Source organism: Lathyrus oleraceus, chromosome 7, assembly GCF_024323335.1.
Source record: "Lathyrus oleraceus cultivar Zhongwan6 chromosome 7, CAAS_Psat_ZW6_1.0, whole genome shotgun sequence".
NCBI lineage: Eukaryota > Viridiplantae > Streptophyta > Magnoliopsida > Fabales > Fabaceae > Lathyrus > Lathyrus oleraceus.
Window position 1 is genome coordinate 39907303 of NC_066585.1, and position 20628 is coordinate 39927930.

Consider the following 20628-nt stretch of genomic DNA (forward strand, 5'->3'; position numbering starts at 1 on the left):
AAAAAGAATTTTTCAACATATTGAGAAACACAATTTTTGCTTTGACATGTGGAAATATTAAAAGGAAATCTCTCGTCTTTCCCCGCAAGTCTCAAGTTGCAAGACTCCCCTTGGATGATCGCCATCTATCTCTAGAGAGCACAAATTTATCATTCTCTGGAAGGATTATTGGGCCAGTTGTAACTGTTCAGCTTGATAGATCCTCCTTTGATGCATTTACTCACTCCTTTGGTTGAGTTATTGGTGTTGAAGATTCAGTACCTTCATAAAGCTTTCCCTAATGTTCAGTCTGTATATTGTCAGCATTTGCATTTCATGATCATGCATATAAGCAAAATCCAAATCATGCATAGCCGAAATGTACTTCGTGCTCATTTTGCATTGACCTAGGTCTTGTAGTTGATCCTATATCCTTTGGCCTCTAATTCTAGTTTGTCTTTGGTGCCCTTAAACCAACATCCGGTTTTCGCAGTCATTTTCAAAGTCCAATTGTTGTTGGCAAACTCCGTTAAAAGTTGTTTGGAGTCTATTACTTACGGTTAAAAGTCCAATTGTTGTTGGCACGTACAGAGAGTTTAATTACCCTATCTTTCCTGATGGTTCCGTGAAAGTCATGTATGACTTATCATCTTGAGGAATTTCCAGAAGCTTGGAGGTTCTTCATGTTAGAAAACTCCAATGATGTTCCTTTGTATGTTTTCCAATATTCTCAGGTCATGTATGAACCTATTAATAAAACTCCTTTTGATTTTTCCCAAGTAATGTCAGGTCAATGAACCTGTTAATTGAACACTCTTTGAATAGTCAAGTGTTGTCAGGTCATGTATGAACCTGTTGTTGAAAGTTATCTAAATGTTCCAACATTGTCAGGTCATGTATGAACCCGTTGCTGTTGAGCCTTTATTGCAGTTTTGTCAGGTCATGTATGAACCTGTTGCTGAACATTTTGTTCCAATATTGTCAAGTCATGTATGAACTTGTTGTGGAAATTTTCTCAAAATGTTCAAGTTTGTCATCAGGTCATGTACGAACCTGTTGATATACTATTTTTGAATTTTTCTGAGTTTTTCAAGTCATGTTTGAACTTGCTGTCAGAACCGTTCTTGGTGGTCCAGCGTTGTCAGGTCATGTATGAACCCGTTGCTCTCGAGCTCTCATTCGAGTGTCGTCAAGTCATGTATGAACTTGTTGTGGAAATTTTCTCAAAGTATTCAAGTTTGTCATCAGGTCATGTATGAACCTGTTGATATACTCTTTTCGAATTTTTCTGAGCTTGTTAGGTCATGTCTGAACCTGCTGTCGGAAAATTCTTTGATTGCCCCAGCATTCTGAGATCATGTATGAACCCGTTGCTGTTGAGCCTTTATTCCAGTATTATCAGGTCATGTATGAACCAGTTGCTGAACCTTTTATTCCAATGTTGTCAAGTCATGTATGAACTTGTTCTGGAAATTTTCTCAAAATGTTCAAGTTTGTCATCTGGTCATGTATGAACCTGTTGATATACTCTTTTTGATTTTTTTTTCTGAGTTTGTCAAGTCATGTTTGAACTTGCTGTCAGAACCGTTCTTGGTATTCCCCAGCATTGTCAGGTCATGTATGAACCCGTTGCTATTGAGTATTCCAGTATTACCAGGTCATGTATGAACCTGTTTTGAAGAATCTTTCTCTATGGTTGTTTCAGTGTTATCAGGTCATGTATGAACCTGTTGTAGAAATTTTTCTTATTTCGAATTTGGTATGTCATGTGTGAACTTACTGTCGGAATCTCTTGTATTCTAAATGTCGTTCATCGAGTTTCACTTTGAGTACTCTCCAGTGTGTGTATGACTCTCCAACAGGATTGTTATCCCCAGCGAGTTGTTTTACCCTTTTGTCTGTTTCCTTGTGGACCATCAGCATTCCCCACAGATTGGTATGTCTAGCAGCATCTCCTGTTAAGGGTTCGCCATATCCCTAACAGATAAATTCAAAAATAAAGAATCATGCATCCATGCATATCATATCATAGCATTTTCATTTTTTCAGCTTCAAAATCTGGGTCTCCATGGTATTTAACCATCCCCCACTGCGATCCGATGAAAAGTGTTGTTTCATTTTCCTCTGGTGGAGGATGTTTAAATAGGGGCAACTGTCATACCCTGATTTTGGCCCTGAAAATTTTTTCCACCGTATTTTCGTTTTCTTGTTCACAAAGAATCGTTCTTCACATAACCATGTTTGTAACTTTCTCACCCGTGCTATCCTTTTTTCAAAGTTCATCCCTTTTGATTTGGTTCAATTCAGTTGTAAATTTCTGGGCTGCCTTTCAGTTCCATTTATTTTACCTCCACTTTGATTGGTTCTCTGAAACATGGAGGCTCTTTTATATGTTTGTGTGGCCTTCATGTTGTGTGGTTATACTGCTGCAAGAGAATGCACAAACAATCCTACTCAATCACATACATTGCAATATGAATTAGGGACATCAAAGAATGAGACATGGGAGAAAGAAGTGATGTCTCACTATCATGTAACGCAAACCGAGGATTCAGCCTGGGCAGATTTGCTATCGAGGAAGTTGTCAGCAGAAGAGCACCAACATAATTGGACTGTTATGTATCAGAAAGTTAAGAATTCGGTTGTGTTTAAGCCACCTGTTGGTTTTCTCAAAGGAGTTCCTCTTGAGGATGGTTATGTTCATGTTGATGTACAACAGGCTAATTTGGAGGAACTCTTAATGTTGTTGTTAATTGTTTTGTGGGACTAGTGATGTTCCCAAGGATTATGGTTTGGTTATTACTTATCCTTTTAGAATTATGATTTCTTTGGAATTTGATTTCGAATAAGACTAAAGTTGATGTTAAGTTATTACAGAAGTAATTCTGGTGTGAATTTTAGCTAAGGGACTGGTTCGGTTTATATTCTTGAGAAAGACGTGAATGCTAGTAATTATGTGCATCTTCACAAGCACTAGAGGTCTATCAGGTGGAACTATCATTGGAACATCCCTTGGAGCAGTTGCGGGACGAATGCCATTAAGATTTTACATTCTATATTACAGGTTGCTGAAAGACGAACCAAGGGAATCAAGAATTTCTCTCTGAGAAAACCAGCGGTTATTGAAGTCTCCGGTAATGCGGCATATAGAACTTCTGATTCTACGAGTCATGCTAATATCATTGGCATTAAAGTGCAAAAATCAGAGAAGTTTTTGTATAAAGAACTAGCTAATGCTACCGGTCAACTTCATTTTAGCTAACAAAACCGGTCGACTTCATTTTGGCTAACAAAAATGCTTAAGAAGGTTTCATTAAAGCCTATTATACAGTGTTGAACGATAAGCCTATTACAACAGAAAGCTGGGATAAAAAGATGAAAATAGGAACTTGAGTCAATTTCTTCGCGGTACAGATGGGGAACCTTTGTCATGGATGACAAGGGTTAAAATTGCTCTGGATTCAGCAAGAGGTTGATTAAAGCTGGAAGTCCATCAGTCCCTGCAACACTCACGTATTTCTCTACCTCTGCTCCCCCTTCTCTGCTCTCACCTTGAATATGAAGGACAACCATGAGTGACTAAGGAGGAAAGTCATGTCTGATTCGCACTGTGGAGATGGGCTTGACTGATCAACATCTGAAACAGTGAAAATACGGTGATGAGATATGTTGTGGTGTTAGCATCATAATGAAAATGGCACATAAGGATAAAATTGAGAGTCTTTGTCATACCTGTCATTCAGCTTATGGCAAAGAACGCATTTCGGCAATGGCAGCTAATTGTAGAAGATTGGCTACTCAAATGAATTCACAGCATAAGGCCAGTTTCAATACGTCAAGTTAAGCATTGAGAACATGATGGGCAGTTGTATTCCACTCATGATACGCCCCAAAAAGATCAATTTGATTCTGATTCGGACTCAGACATGTTGGACTTTCCTGAAGTTCCTAAGGCATCTGTCCAGCCAAGTGCAAATTTTGCCACAGCTCTTGATAGGGTTATACCTCCAGCAGTTATGCCGCACCTGAAAGTTGATTTTCATTCATCAAGCCATTTTGGATAATTTGCAAATATGAAGCAGGAACACGATGAGCCAACAGTTTACAGAGATGAACCACATACCTCATTTGATAAAGTGGAAGTAAAGAAGTGGGTTGATCCTGAAGCATCACTTAATGAAAAAAGGTGGTGCTGCCATGGATGAGATACCTAGGGAATCTGATTTTGATGGTGTATGCAAAGACAGTTGACAAGATTGAAGATATTTTAACTAGTGTAGAAAGTCTTTTCATGTCTGAAAACAAGTCTTCACGAGTTGAATAAGCAAATCCTGCAGCCAATTTTCAACAAAGCAAGATTGGTGAAGAAGTTAATTCGCTATCGAATGGAAAAAAGGAAAATAAATGCGACAAAGAGTTGCGGGCATACCAGAATTTTAAACATAATGATAAAGGTAAGTCACTAGACGCAATAGTTGAAGATACTGTGAAATCTTTTCGAATAGAGTCAGATCTGTTGAATCCATTTCTGCTAATGAACAAAGCAGCTGATCTCATTGCTTGTTGCGAGTAACTGTTGTTGGGGAGAGTTAATTAATGGCCAGAAAACAAGGAGTCACCTTTGGCTAGTAGGCTTAGCAGGTAGTGAACGTGTGGGAAAAACTGAAGCCAAGAGAGAAGGACTGAAGGAATCGCAATTCATTAACAAGTCTCTTTTAGTGCTCGACGATGTTATTTCTGCATTTGCTTCCAAAGCGGCCTATATCCCTTGCAGAAACTCAAAGCTTACTCACATATTGCAGAGCTCTTCAGGAGGAGAATTGTTCCTTTCTCTACAGGGGTCTTGATGCATTTCAATAGGCTCAGTCATTTTTCAGTCGCCGTCACCCACATTCAGGATGAAGTACTTGCAGTTACGGTATCACCTGAAACCAATGAAGAAGCACAAGTTTAAAATTCAAAATTCATAAAAAGGAAGTTTGTTGCATACAATATAACCATTGTTCGCATACCATTGTCGACTTTAAAATGCCTTCTTGCAACATTACCTTGTAAAAATTATTCACAATTTTATGATCGGCATTAAGTATCAAACATAATCCAAAACTTTGCGACCGTTGTGTCCCAAGGCCTGGAATGTGCAGGTAATTTTACCGCTAGTGAGGATGGTATACCTGAACATGATAAAAATCTCATAAGAAAACAGCATCAGATGGTATATCTTCAAAGTGTTGTCAAAAGTCAAGGAAACCGAACCTAAGAAAGATTCCGAACCACGAAACCTTGTTTCCCATCCTACTTACGAAGAGATGATTAAGGATGCAATAGTGTCGTTGAAGGAGAAGAATGGTTCGAGCCGATACGCGATTGTGAAATTCATTAAAGAGAAACAGAAACAGCTTCCTGGAAACTTCAAGAAGCTATTGCTCCAAAATTTGAAGAAGAATGTTGCTTCTGGAAAGCTTGTTAAGGTTAAAGGTTCATTCAAGCTTTCTGCAGCAGCTAAGAAGCCAGCAATTGCCAAGCCAAAGTCAAAACTAGGTTAATGCTAACATGATACCAACAGAATGGGCGACATTGCAGAGATGCATTATCAGGCTCATGTTGTGAAGCGAACTGTCACGCTTATGGCAGCTCACCAAACTGCGCCATGACACAAGACCCTGCACAACATCAAATAACATGGTCATGAACTAATACAATCCCCTTCCAATATTTCAAATAGCACATATCCCATTCTTGATCAAGTGTGTCGAGTAAACCTGTAAGTAGTGGTTAATTTCTTACCAAGCAGTAAAAGGGTAAATGAAGAGTAGAGAAGGGGGGACCACCAACTGGGGATGAGGACAAAATTTCCCCAACATCCTTCGTACGAGAGCCTCCGCTGCACATCAGAGGAAAGAGATTAGTGGCATATAAAAGAAGAACCACTATTCACATAAACCCTAGAGAGGCGCGTCCACTATTCAGACAAAAAACCTAGAGGGAGCGGCTATTGTTCAAAGGCAAAAAAACCCTAAAAAACCCTAAAAACCCTAAAGAGCATTAGCAAAAACCCTAAGATTCTCCTTTGACGACGAGACGCTAAAAACCAAAAAGGATAGGATCCGAAGAAACAAGAAGAGTGGAAAAGCACATACCTATTCATCTGCCTCTAAAGAATCTCGAGCTGGTAGTTCTTTTTCTCTTCTTTATCATGTCATACTCGAATTCATGTTGATGCCACCGAATGTATTATAATGTATGTGTAATGTTTTTCACGTTTGATTCACTTCTCTGTAAGTGATTGTCCCTTCTTGTTCTTCGATATTCAAGGTCGACCCTATATGTTTAGGGTTCATGATTTTGATGATGTTGTTTTCCTTTACGTGCTTTTAGTGTTGAGTTTGGTTTGTGATAGGAGTAACGGTTCAGGTTTAATATGTGAGTTTGTTTTGTGTCGAGTGAGGGAGGAGATGAATGTCTCAAGCAGAGAAGAGGATTTGAGGAGGAAGTGATTATTCTCACCGTCTGTTAGTGTTTTATGTGGAACTTATCAAGGCTTTAAGGCCATTAATGACGTTACCTTTCCCAAATCTCAAAGCCAGCTGCTTTGTTCGACGTTCCCTCACGTTTGTCCAAGTTTCCATGTGACCGATGTATTTCCCTGCCATTTTCCCCCTTGGACTTTGCTAAAGTGGGCCTCAACTACCCAAGTTGAGATTTAGGTTCATGGGCCTTAAACAAACTTAGCCCATGTTTGGCCTTTCTCGTTTTCTCCCTTGGGGAGTTTTCAGTTAGAACATAGTTTTTGTGGGTCTTAATCTAGCAGTAAGCTAGTCATGGCCTGGTGGAGATGGAGATTAGCTCACCTCCTCTTTGGTCCTGGGTTCGATACCCAGGTGTGTTGTCTTGGTTTTTCAACATTTTTGACTGTCTCATATTTTCCTTTAATTCTCACATTTAATTATATGGTCTTACTACTTAACTAACATGTTTCTATTGTTTATTCATTTTTATTATTTTATTTTTAATATAACTTAGGTGATTACTCTTTCTTTGGGATTTATGTGAATTATTATACTCGTGCTTGCTACTTCGTTTGTACAAATTATTTATTTTTATGTGTGAGGTATGTTTCAATCATGATAAATCATCTCAATTTCATTGATAAAAAGAAAAACCATTCAAAAAATAATAATGATAAATATCACCTGATTCTCGGTTCGACGTCGAGCCCATTTCCATACCCTCGTAAGTCGATTGCTTTTAAGCATCGCCGTCAACCTCACATGGCTTACTCTTGGGCCTTCTTACAATGAGCTTTTAAGCAATACCAACTTAATTTTCAATAATTTCAAACATTTGAACATTAATCTTTTTTATTTAATTTCAAACCATTTTCATAAAATTGGAAGAAAAAGATTATCCTGGAGGGAATATCCAGTTATAATCCCGAATATTAGGCTCAAGCTGTAAGAGCTTGCAAGCCATAAATATTCATCTTCCCTTATACACTCTAATATTCAAATCGTTTTCTAAATAAAACGTGAAGAAAAAGATTATCCTGGAGGGAATATCCAGTTATAATCCCGAATATTAGGCTCAAGCTGTAAGAGCTTGCAAGCCATAAATATTCGTCTTCTCTCCAAAGTATTTATAAATATTTAAACCATTTTTCTTAATAAAGTTGGAAGAAAAAGATTACCTGGAGGGAATATCTAGTCGTAATCCCGAATATTAGGCTCATGCTTTAAGAGCTTGCAAGCCATAAATATACGTCTTCCCTCCAAAACATTCGTAAATATTCGAATCATTTTCTTAGCAATATTGGAAAGAAACAGACTGCCTGGGTGGAATGTCCAGACGTAGTCCCGAGTACTAGACCCAAGCTTAAGAGCTTGCAAGTCACAAGTATTTGTCTTTCAAACTCCAAAATACTTAATTCCTATCTTAACCTCTTTCAATAAAGATGGAAATGGAACATGGTGTATACCGTGCACTCCTGAGACTAGGATTCGAGATGTATATCTCGCTCATCCAAGTTCTCGCCATTATTCAAAACACATCAAATCAATCAATTTCTTTCCTCGCCGTCGTGCGATTGATCTCTTAAACCTTTTCACAAATGAAAGGTACTTTGTTTCAAAACAATGCAAGGCAATGTTTTTCCACCTGTTTTTGGTAATCCAACAATGTTTTCGTCGATTTGACACAAAGTAGCTTTCGCTAAAATCGACCAACAAACAAACATTTTTCTACCCAGAACTACGTAAGCCTTGATTTCTCTTTTGAGATACGTAGGAGCAGGATTCTTAAATCTTGTCAGGCCCACTAATAAAAAACTTAGGTTTAGTCCTTCGTCAAAAATCCAAAAACATTCTCTTCTCATCCTTTCTTTCTTTCCCACCTAATAATTCAAAAAGCCTAACATTTCAACTAAGACTAACGCACACAACTAACATAATGGTTCTCGTTGAGTACAACGGACGTGGGGGGTGCTAATACCTTCCCCTCGCGTAATCGACTCCCGAATCCTGATATTGGTTGCGATGACCATATCTTATCCTTTCTTTTAGGGGTTTTATCGATATTTTCCCTTTCCCATTTTTGGGAATAAATAAAGTTCGGTGGCGACTCTGTTCAGTCCATCATTGCGAGCGTGCGATCGCACTTCGCTTTAAAGTCGTATCCCCATTTTTTCGAGGTGCGACACTAAACAAACATCCTTATGCATCTGCACTAAGAACTCCTGATAAAACGCACATCAAAAACTTTGAATTCTTCAGGACAACCATCGACCATATTCATAGAAGAGTTCCCATGAGCGGGCAAAGGGTTTGCTTTCACATTTGGTGCGCGGACCTCGAAGGACACCATACCACTCTTCATCAATTTTTGAACCTCATACTTCAATGGATAACAATTTTCAATGTCGTGTCCGGGTGCTCCTTGGTAAAAAGCACAACGGAGATCAGGTTTATACCACCAAGGAAGTGGTTTTGGAATCTGGGGTGGGTTTCTTGGTTGGATTAGGTTCTTGAGAACCAATGACAGATACAACTCTGCATATGACATAGGAATTGGGTCAAAAGAGACCTTCTTCCTCTCAAAGTCTTGTTGAGGATGATTGTTATTGGTATTGTTGTTGTTGTAGGTGTTTGTTCTATGTTGCGGTTGTTGTTGTTGACGTTGTTGTTGTTATTGTTGAATTGGTGTTGCTTGTTGATTTTAGAAAATACTGGAACTACCGAGGATACTTGATGATGATGATGTTGACGGGATATAGGATTTCTTCTGATCTGAGGCCTCCTCTGCCTCCCACTACTAATTGCATTTGTCACATTGTCTTTCTTTATCCAAAATTGCTACCATACCTCTTGCTTGTTGACGCCTCATCTCTTGACAAGGGTCCCTCACGGACTCCTTCCTCAAGCCTCATCCCCATGTTTACCATTTTGGAAAAGTCACTGGGGGCACTAGCAATCATTCGTTCATAGTAAAATGAACTCAGAGTTTTCAAGAAGATCTTTGTCATTTCTTTTTCCTCTAAAGGAGGAGTGATCTGGGCAGCCACCTTCCTCCATCGTTGCGCATACTCTTTGAATGTCTTTTTGTCCTTCTGAGGCATAGACCTCAGCTGGTCTCTATTTGGCGCCATGTCCACGTTATACTTATATTGCTTGACAAAAGCCTCCCCCAAGTCGTTGAAAGTGCGAATGCTGGCACTGTCCAATCCTATATACCAACGAAGCGCAGTGCCGGTCAGACTATCTTGGAAGTAGTGGATAAGCAATTGATCATTGTTGGTCTGATTAGACATCTTGCAGGCATACATCACAAGATGATTGAGCGGGCAAGAGTTCCCCTTATACTTTTCAAATTAAGGCACTTTGAACTTCACCGGGATCTTGACGTTGGGTACTAAGCACAACTCAGCAACACTCTTCCCAAACAAATCTTTACCTCTCAGCGTCTTCAATTCCTTGTGCAACTCAAGAAACTAATCTTTCATCTCGTCCATCTTCTCATACACATCCGAACCCTCAGACGGCTCGGAATGATAGATGGTGTCTTATACGCGAGGCAAGGTGTGCATAATGGGAGGTGGCACAGACATGATCAGACTAGATGCCGACATGGAAGCAAAGGTAGGCGCGAAGCCTTCGGGCACAATGTTGGACGGCATTCCCCATGGGAATCTAGTAGGCATAGTGGGTGCAAAATGGGCGACAGCAGCAGGCACGATAGAGGTAGCCACCTCTGAAATAATAGTCATCGCGGGAGGAGTTGCAGGCATTGGAGAAGATTGACTTTGGGCAGCAAGGACTGACTCCATCATGGCAGTCAGGTGGGCGATTTCGTCCTTCAACTCTCTATTCTCTTGCTCTAAGTGCTCCATGATTCTCAGATGATTGGCTCGGGTATTGTAATGGTGAGTCAGCTTGGCTAAAGCACAAAAGGAACACCAATCAGACATCTGGCAAAAACCTGCTTATGAAAATGATGCATGTAATACTTGATTGTTTTTTATTTTTGTTTTCAAGGAACTTACTATATTATTTTCAAATATATATATTTAAATGGCAACTGCAACAATTTGATATGACCAAAAATCTCTTTTTCATTTATAATTGGAAAGATTACACTGAGTACAATTTCAGAAACCAAATGAAAAATACAAGAGTAAAGGAGATTAGTCATCCTAAGGATCCCTAACAACAATGTCAGAAGATCTGGCTGTAGGCGCGTACTTCCTTCGAATGCGACGGATCTCGGTCTCAAAAGAAGGCTTCATCTGAGTCTTCTCGAGGACAAGTTGATCAACAATCTTCTTCCAAGCAACGGAAGGCTGAGGCATGCTAGAAGATGGAACCTATGGCTCTCTCTGTCTCTTCATAACTCGGTCTTCAAGTAGCTCGATAAGCGCATCTTTGTCCTTAGACTCCAATTGTAACTCTTCATGCTTCTTTCTCAAAGCACGGAAACAATCTTCCCACATATCCTTCTTTTGCTTCATCTTGGCAAGCGCGTCTTCCAACTCCCCTACATCTTGGTTAGGGAGAGTTAATGGCTCAACCACAACCATAGACATAGGTCTTTCACAAGGATAAGACATCTTCAACTCCATAGCTCTCTTCTTCACCCAAAGAGTGTAAGCTTCCAAAGCTACACAGTTGCACAGACCAAGCTCGGATCTTCCTTTCCTATGCACATTATGCCAAGCATGGACAATCTTCTACTTCAAATGTTGGGGATCTTTACCCTCTCGATAGAAAATACCTTCTAACAAAGTGTTATTAGGTTTGTCTCTCAAGGGGAACCCAAGTTGACGACGAGGCAAAGTAGGATTGTAGTTAATTCCTCCTTGTGTACCAATGTGAGGCACATTAGAGAATTCACCACAACTATCAATAGTCTCCAAACTGCTTAAAGATGGATCATGCCGAACTATATCATCATTAGTGAGAGACATAAGTCTCTGAGACCACCGTAGACATTGTTTGTTCTCCTCAAAAGCAGGTGTCTGGGGCAAGTGCAAAATAAACCCCTTGTACAGAAGAGGAATACAACAGATAATCGTTCCACCACCTTTAGAATTCCTTAGATGCAAAGAGAAATACATATCACCCAATAAAGTAGGCACATGATTCCCAATCAAGAAAAGTCTAATGGCGTTAACATCAACAAAACCGTCAATGTTAGGGAACAAAGGTAATCCATAGATGAGCAACACAAAGATAGCTTCAAAAGCATCCACACTACCAGCTTGAGCAAAAGCAGTAGCTTCCTTGATGAGGAAATCAGATGGCAACCCAAATAATCCTTCTTTCTTCATCCAATGAGCCTCTATCTCAGTCTTCTTCAGGTGAAGAGCTTCAGCAATAATACTAGATCGGGTAATCTCCTCCAATCCACTAAAAGGCACTCTACTAGAAATAGGTATCCCTAAAAGATGAGAATACTCCTCCAAGGTAGGCACAAGCTGATAATCTGGGAAAGTGAAACAACGATAGAGAGGATCATAGGACAACACTAGCACACTCAAAAGTCCTTCAACCACATCAGCAGACAAGATAGACAAAAGCTTCCCATGACGTTATTTGAAGTCCAAGGGATCTAATACAAAAGATGCTAGCTTCCTTAACTCTTTCAAGTCGGGACATCTGAAACTGTACTTCTTAGTGTTCCTTCGTCCACAATCTATGGTCTGAAAATATTTGCAAATAATACCTCAGTTCCTTGAAATTTTCATGTGATGAATGTTATGATGCGCATGAATGCATGAATGCAACAATCACAAATAAGGGATCACACAAGGCAAACAAAGGTCAAGGGATGAATCAAGTCATTGTCAAGATCAATCATCCATTTTGGTGGATTATGGTTTACACCTTATCAACACCCAAGTTCCATTGATATTGACAAGACTTGATTGGATCAACCAAGAATCATGGGTTTGTTGTGAGTCACGAGCATGGAGTCTTGGAAAGAACCATCCCAAAGGAGTGAACTAAGGATAAAACATGTAGATCATGTTTTAAAAAGTTTCCAGAGTCTTAATTCCATCTATCGAATATTACAGGTTAAGATGACTGACTCATCGACCCATAATATTCTCAAGAGAAACTCGTCTGAGTGTAGTATCGCGTAACAACTGCTATCAAGTCTACACTTGAACAGTTTCCGCACTACGTCCTAAATATGCCAAGAGGGGGTAAGTGTTCTACGGTCCTCAGCTTCTCGGACCCAATCAGAGATAGTAATGCCTAACCACAAATACTTGTGTGACATTTCCAAATCCAAAAGAATCTCCACTGAGTCGATGGATCTCAAGCCAACTAGTTAAGGACTACTCCACACAAGTCTAACATGACTATACCATCCTTCTATCTTAATTTCACTCAAGTTCGGGTTAGAACTTATCTCACCACTCAGAGATCACCAAGCACAACAAGCAGATTATATCACACATAAATATATACAAACATCACATATATACAAATATATACACAAAAAGTAGGCTAAACCCACTGGAGACTACTCCCCAGCAGAGTCGCCACTTAATTTCTATAGCGATAAATTCATGATCATCAAGTTATGGATAAGCTAGAGATCAAATAACAAGAGTCGCCACCGCGCTTTTATTGTTTCCAAGGGAAAAGGGAAAAAGTACGAACAAAACCCAAAAGTAAGAAGTTTTCAAATCAAAACTAATAAAAAGTCATAGATTACAGGTAAGGGGGTTGGTTACACAGAGGGAAGGTGTTAGCACCCAAAGTGTCCTAGGTACTCCTAGGGAGCCCTTTTTGTGTGCATATGTACTTGGTATAAAGTGATGTTTACAAACAAAATAGAATGAGGGGATGAGAAAAGAATTCATTAATTATATTTTTGTGTTTGACATGATCTTCAGTCTTGTGCCTACGTACCAACATAAAAATGAGGGATCAAAACCTCATAGTTCGTGATACAAATTTCAAAGTGGATGCATTGCTTTTAACAAAAATTAAGTTTGAAAGGCACAAAGGCCTAAAAATGGTTTGAATGAGTTAGTTCTTTTTGGCTTTTTGAAAGTTTAAATCAAGTATAGTTAAGTTTATTTACAAGTTTGATTTAGAAAAGAAGTTTGAAAATGCAATGGCATAAGGCCAAAGTTTCTATCTTTTGCAAAAGTGGTCAAAGTGGAGAACAAAATAAGTTCAATCCAAGAAGTTTTTGAAAAAGGAGGGAGAGATTTTTGAAATTAAAGAAATGGGGAGAAGATGAAGAGACTATCCTATGTACAAAATTAAAAGTTTAGAGTTGAAAAGATCTGACCAAATGTGTAGCAATCCAATAGACAAAAATTTAAATAGAAACCTAGAATTCCCTTGGACTTTTAGAATCAAGCAACACACAAATGCACAATTATATTATCTTGAAAGCAAGGCATCAAATAAAGATGGCCACATCCAAGCTTATCCATTCCATGATATTCCTCAAAGTAGCCCATGTAACAGATGAATTTCACAAGTCACGGGTTCAAAATAACAGCTTCATAATGATCATGTTGCAGATGAACTTAGAGAGATATTGAATGATGTATCATATGAAGTTTCAAATTGGCATTGGCTAAGTCTTTTAGCATAGGAATGTTGCCTATATTCTAAGTCCATTTGTCCAAGATCAAGCCAACAATCCACACAAAAATTTTTTAGGGTTTCTGTTGTTATTATGTACATTAATGGTCAAAGACCACACAAACAAGCAGATTATACACAAATAAAATATATCACATAATATGGTCCAAATGGACAAAGTGAAAATTGCATTAACATAAACAATTAGAATGATGTGAACAATGGAAAATGTATAAAAGCTAGAATTAAATGGCATTAAAGTAAAGGACTTGAAATTAAAAGTTAATAGTTAATAGGTTAGAAGTTAGTGTTGTTTTGCTTTTTATTTTCATTTTAAGACATTTTTTGGAGAATACTCAACCCACTTATCACAAGCATGGATCCTTGAACCAAGACATCTTCCAAAGGAAGGAAAAAAGGCCAAGTTTCGACACAATACCATGAAAGAGGGGAGACTTACAATCTCACTAACTAGAATGCTTATGCCTTTTGTGTCACAAATTTAACGCTATATTAAACAATCATAATTGGACTTATGTAGAAGTTACAACTATTTGAGGCCGGGCAATAGAATTTTGGTGTTAATACATGTTAGAGACATAGTATAATGGACTATGCTCATGAAACATACCACACACACACAAAAATATGCAAAAGGTGTGGCCTAATCTCATCCATACTCATGTTAATTTTTCAATCAACTAGCCTTAGGATCTTGAGACATTATAGGCCAAATGAAATGAATGAATGAAGAAGGGGAATGAGATAATGTGGGAGGGGAGTGGATCAAAACACCAATTGGTCAAAGGAGGACTTTTACCAAATTAATATCATCCATTCATTTTGGGAGAATGAATGTACATTCTATCAATCCCCTAAATCCAATGATATTAACTCAACAAAGTCAAATCAACCTTGACCAAGACCCAACAACAATAGTCAAACACAAACAAGTCATCACAATTGATCAACAAAATTATTTGGCATTTAATCAAATTAAAAAGACTAAAGTAAGGCATTTAAATTAAATATGGTTTGTCCAATTCCTAAAACCTCATCAAAACACTAAATAAATGGCCATGAGATTTATCATAGGTCAAACAAGGTCAAAGGACCTTGGAGAAAAAAATTCATAATTTTTGGACATTTAAAAGTATTTTTAAACAATAAAAAACAAATGCAAAATCAATTAAATCATGAAAAATATTAATAACGATCCAAAAAATAATTTTAATTCAGAATATGAAAGAGGAAAATATTTCAAAATTTATGGTCAAACTCTCATATTTTTTGGATCAATATTAAAATTAATATGAATTAATAAAAATAAAAGTATTAAAATGAAAATTAAATTATCAGAAAAAACGTGGACCACTTGATCTCCCTCATTAATTGAGGTGGCAGATCAAGTGGTCACAAGCACGTAATCCACGATACGCCTGAGTCAGCGCGCCATAGGAAAGGTAATTCAAACCAACACACGAGATTATTTCATTTCAAATGGATCATGTGGCTCTGAACACGCCAACTCACCACCAGAGCTACAGCTCCGGTCTCCTTCTCAGGCGAGCCTCGCCGGATTGGTTTAGTCATAACCATCACCAAAATTAAAAAGAAGGACTTGATTTCAAAGTAAAAATGGCACTAAGGACAAATCTGACCTCAATTTATCCTAACTCCAAGTATATTGAGAGATACATGGAGTTGAAATTTGAGGAACATGAACTGAGTTGCTTCGATTTGGCCTCAAAGCAACTCAATCTTCTTGCTTACATTGGTAGGACATCAGACAACCAAGGAATCAAGAGAATTGAGCAAGATTAAGAGAGAATCGAAGAGATTAAACTTTCTGGAAAATACCTTCAATGTAGATCTGGATTTAGCTGTTCTTGCCTTGGCTGCTTGCAGAAGAAGAATTGAATGCTCAAAAGGTCTTGGATCCTTGGAGTTTTGAATCTCAAAACAGTGAGAATTCAAACTCAATTTCAAGTGAAATTCTTAGGATTATCCTTTGGAATGAGAGGGTTAGAGGTTTGGGATCAAAGCTGGCGCGAATGTCTATGAAATTATGAGCATATGGAGCTCTATTTATAGACAATTCAATTGATATTTGCATACTTGAAGTGAAATTCCAAAATTAGCAATGTGTGATGCATGAGTGCATGGGCGTGTACAAGCCCATGAAATCACTCCATCTGATCCATAATTGAGTGTAAGCAAGGCTGAAGTCATGTTGGAATGCTAGGTAATTGTGCATGGATGTTTGATGTTCAATCTTGCCAAATGATGATACCATGTTCAAGCCATGCGCGTCCTATTCATTTCTTGTCCAAAATGGATGAATTTAGGCTTTTTGGAAAGGTTTGATCAAGAGGAACAATTTTCATGTTCAACACTTTTCCATTTGGATCTTTGAACTTGAAGAATTTTGAGGTGGAAGTTTGGAAATTTTAACATATTGAAATTTTTTCTAACGAGAGCTTGCTTAACTTTTTATGTGAGCTTCAAATGAGAAAAGTGTATTCATCAAAGTTGTATCTCTCTCAAAGACCTTAAACATGGTCACCAATTTCATGTCATTTGGATTTGAAATGATAGACTTATGCATTTTTTATGTTTGGAAAAATCACTTGATCAATGGTATAGGTCAAAAGTGACCTATAATGTAACTTCATATCACATGCTCAAAAAAGTTGAATTAGCTCTCACTCCAAAGATCAAAGTTGAAGTAGACATCTTGAATTTGATTTTTCAACTTGGAAATATTTCATCTTATAATAATTGAGAAAGTTATGGCCTTGGGAAGTTGACTTTCAAGTTAGGGTTTAGACAAAATGACCTATAATGTTTCAACATAGAAAATGATTTTCCAAGAAAAACTAGCTCTAGGTATCAACATGAAAGTTGTTTGGAATGCCATTTAGGGTAAGTTTTCTCTTGGAATCATTTTCATATGGTGAAAATTGTAGGAGATAGGGTCTAGGGAGACCCAGTTTTGATTAGATGAATTCATCTGGCCAACCACCATCAACCAACTTGCTAATCTTCAATTATATTGACTTTATAGGCTCATGGTAGATAATATATGCATAATATGATGAATTTTGAAGTTTCCCTTGAGAAATTTGATCAATTGGTGAGATAGCTTGTTGGAGAAGTTACTCAAGATACCCAGTCAAACTAGGGTTTCCAAGGCAAATCACCCTCAAACTCTTGAAGAAAACTTGATCAATATAACATGTAGAAATCATTGGGACTCATATATGATGGCCCATAACCATTATTGTATCAATCCATGGTTGTGCTCTTTGTCATGAGGGTCTCAAACCCTAGATATGAACTTGATAGATCAATGGAGATCATGCCCTACCTACAAAAGAGTTAGGCAAATGCAAAGACATATTTTTGGTATTTTGGTTAGCAAAATAATGATATACAAGTATGATACAATCACATAGTACTTGGTGATCTCTCCCAAAACAAACCCAATGAAAGAGGGGTAAGGAGGATGCCAAGGTATGATCCCAATTCTAATGCTTATGATGAAATTGCATGAGGGATCTTAGGGTCAAAATTTAGGTCTTACAAGATGTAGTGAAGTGACCGAAGTCATATAATAGAGTATATGGTGACAAGTGACTGAAGAAGTATTGTTTGAAATCGAAAGGTGAAAGTGTAGTGGAACCCATAAGAGCAATGAGATTTCTACCATAGAGGGAAACATCATTAACCGATACATGGACTAGCAGGCCGCCACTATAGGGTTTTAGCTAAAAAGGAAGGAATTAAATGTTTGGGGTTGTTTTCCCAAACAAACTCTAGGTAGAAAGGCGGACTACATTAGGTGTCCTAAAAGGATGTATATGGAATTCCAAAGAAAGTGTATTTCGATGTCAAAGAGACAGTATGTCACTGGGTGAACGATTTATGATCGAAGGTAGATAATGGATAGTGAAAGATATGAAAGATGCCCTAAGGCGAATGAGGAATAACTAGAAGTATGCTCGCCAAGGATTCACATCCTCGTGCCTACGTATTCTCATCGTGCAATGAGAAAGTCAGAGCAATCGTAGTTCAGAACTACGAGAATAGAAAGAGAGAGATGTTTGTAGTACTGGAGTGTAAGGAGTATTGTATCACTTGTTGGGGAATCAATAATTCGAGATCAAGTCAAGATAGTAGCTTGGATCCAAGAGAAGGATAGACTCTTAATCGAAGAGCAAAGTAGGCATTTACCAATACGTGGACTAGCAGGCCGCCACTATAAAGTAAATCCAAAAAGAAAGACTGAATTAAGTGTTTGGGGTTGTAGCTCAAACAACTCTTGATTGAAGAGATGGACTATCATCAGGATGTCCTAAAAGGATGGACAAGGAGTCCAAGGAGAAGTATGATTGATCCCAAAAAGTTGAATGAAGAATGATTGGATATAGAAGATAGATTGATAAATAAGATAAATAAGATAGCTCACGAAGAAATTGGGTTCTCCTGCCTACGTACCCTTATAGTGCAATAAGGAAATCAGAGCTTTCGTAGTTCAACCCACTAGGGCTGATAGCAAGATAATGGAGGAAAAAGAAATAAATGATTGAGATTGAAATGATTAAAATGGAATGGAGAGTGAAGTGATAAGAGACTTGACAGTGGATTGATAGGAATCACACTAAAGTCTATGAATAAGGGCGAACGCTTTGAATATTTGGGGCATACACCCCATACGCAAAGTCGCTCTAGACGAGGATGGGAGAGACTCCTTCTCGTCATTCCCTATTACTTAAGACTTGAATCACATGATACTTCTCTTGACTGACAAGTTGTTGGTGAAGAACTTTTATTGTTGATCCTTGTGTTGATGTTGAACTTGTATGAAGAAAGACTTGGTAGTTTAATCAATTTGTATTATGCTAAAGTCTATGAATAAGGGCAAACTCTTTGAATATTTGGGACATACGCCCCATATGAAAAGTCACTCTAGACAAGGATAGGAGAAACTCCATCTCATCATTCCTTATTACTTAAGGCTCATTTCGTACAATTTGAATCGTATTTACCAAGTGTTGACCTTTGATTTGTCTTATATAATCCGCTGCTTGGTGTGACTGAGGATGCCTTGATTGAAGATCTTGTCTTGAGGCCTTGAGCTCTATAGCTTGGAAGAAAAGTCTTATTAAGTGACCAAGGGTCTTTTGGTCACTCAATTTAGACTGTGGGATTATACAAGTTCAAACGATTTAATTAATCAAAATTGCTTTTGATCAATTTAATCATGGGTTTTATTTTGTTTTTAGGGGACTATGTTTGGATCTAATTGAAGTTAGTAATTGTTAGAAACTACCCTAAGGGATCATGCATTAGAAATTGATTAAAACTTCTAAGTTAGAAGTGCTAAGGTAGCATGTACATATTGGTCAAAATATTGATTAAAATTCTATGTTAAGTCCTAAAATTATAAGGAAGTGATTGAGTTTTATGTCATATTCTAATCCTAAAGGGATCATGCAATTCTAACACAAAAATGCCAAAATAAGTCCATAAGGGCAAAATGGTCAATTGCAATTTTATTCATGACCTAAAGTTGATTCTATCCTAATGTGGAAAATTAACGTAATGTTGAGCAATATCAAGGCGCTAAATTTAATCAAGCGTAATTGTTTCTAATTAGAAAATTCTAACTAAAATCCTAATTAAAATTCTAAGTAAAATTCCTAATTAATTCTAAGGGAAATTCTAATAAAATCCTACTATGATAATTAAATCCTAAAATCAATATTTATTAAACTAACAACCTAATTAGCCTAATTAAAATGTCAAACAAAAAGAAAATAAAAGAAATCAAATGAAATGGAAAAGGGCGTGCAATTGTTAAATAGGGTGTAAACTGGAATTCAGGTTAATGAGTTGCCAATTGAGCCCATTACTCGTTTTTGTTCAGCCAAAGCAATCCAAAAATAGGGGTGTACGCAGTGTAAATGAAAATGGTCTTCTGGAGCCCAATTAGTGTCTCAACACTCCAAATAGGGGTGTGTAAACTGAATGTACATGGTGAATTAGAAAGAGCACTTATGGGCTTGGTGAAGCCCGTTTTTAGTTTCCTTTGTAAACAATGGGGGTGTCTCAGGGAAATGGTGTGTAAAGAGAAAATTACCATGGGCCTCGATGATTAAACCCAAACACTCATCCCTGATGACTTGTACAAGCCAACATAATTTAAACTCAATTCCAAAACATGCGCCTAACTCACCGTCCGTCTTGATTCATTGCACTGGCGGCTGTCGCCGGTGTCGATGTCAGCCTAAGGCCCTAAACTCTACCTCATTCGAAACGTCAAGCCATGTTGTGTACCACAATGGATGTGAATTGGAGAGACGCTCCTTGCCCTGGCCAAATTGCACCTCTAAAGGGAAGAAACCTAATCTCTACAAGCTAAATTAAATGGTGTACGGTGTGAATCCAACCTCACAGCCATAGGGCTTCCACTCTCCATTCTAAATACTATCTATTGGTGAGCTCAAATCAAGAAAACTCAACTAAAACTGAAATTACATAC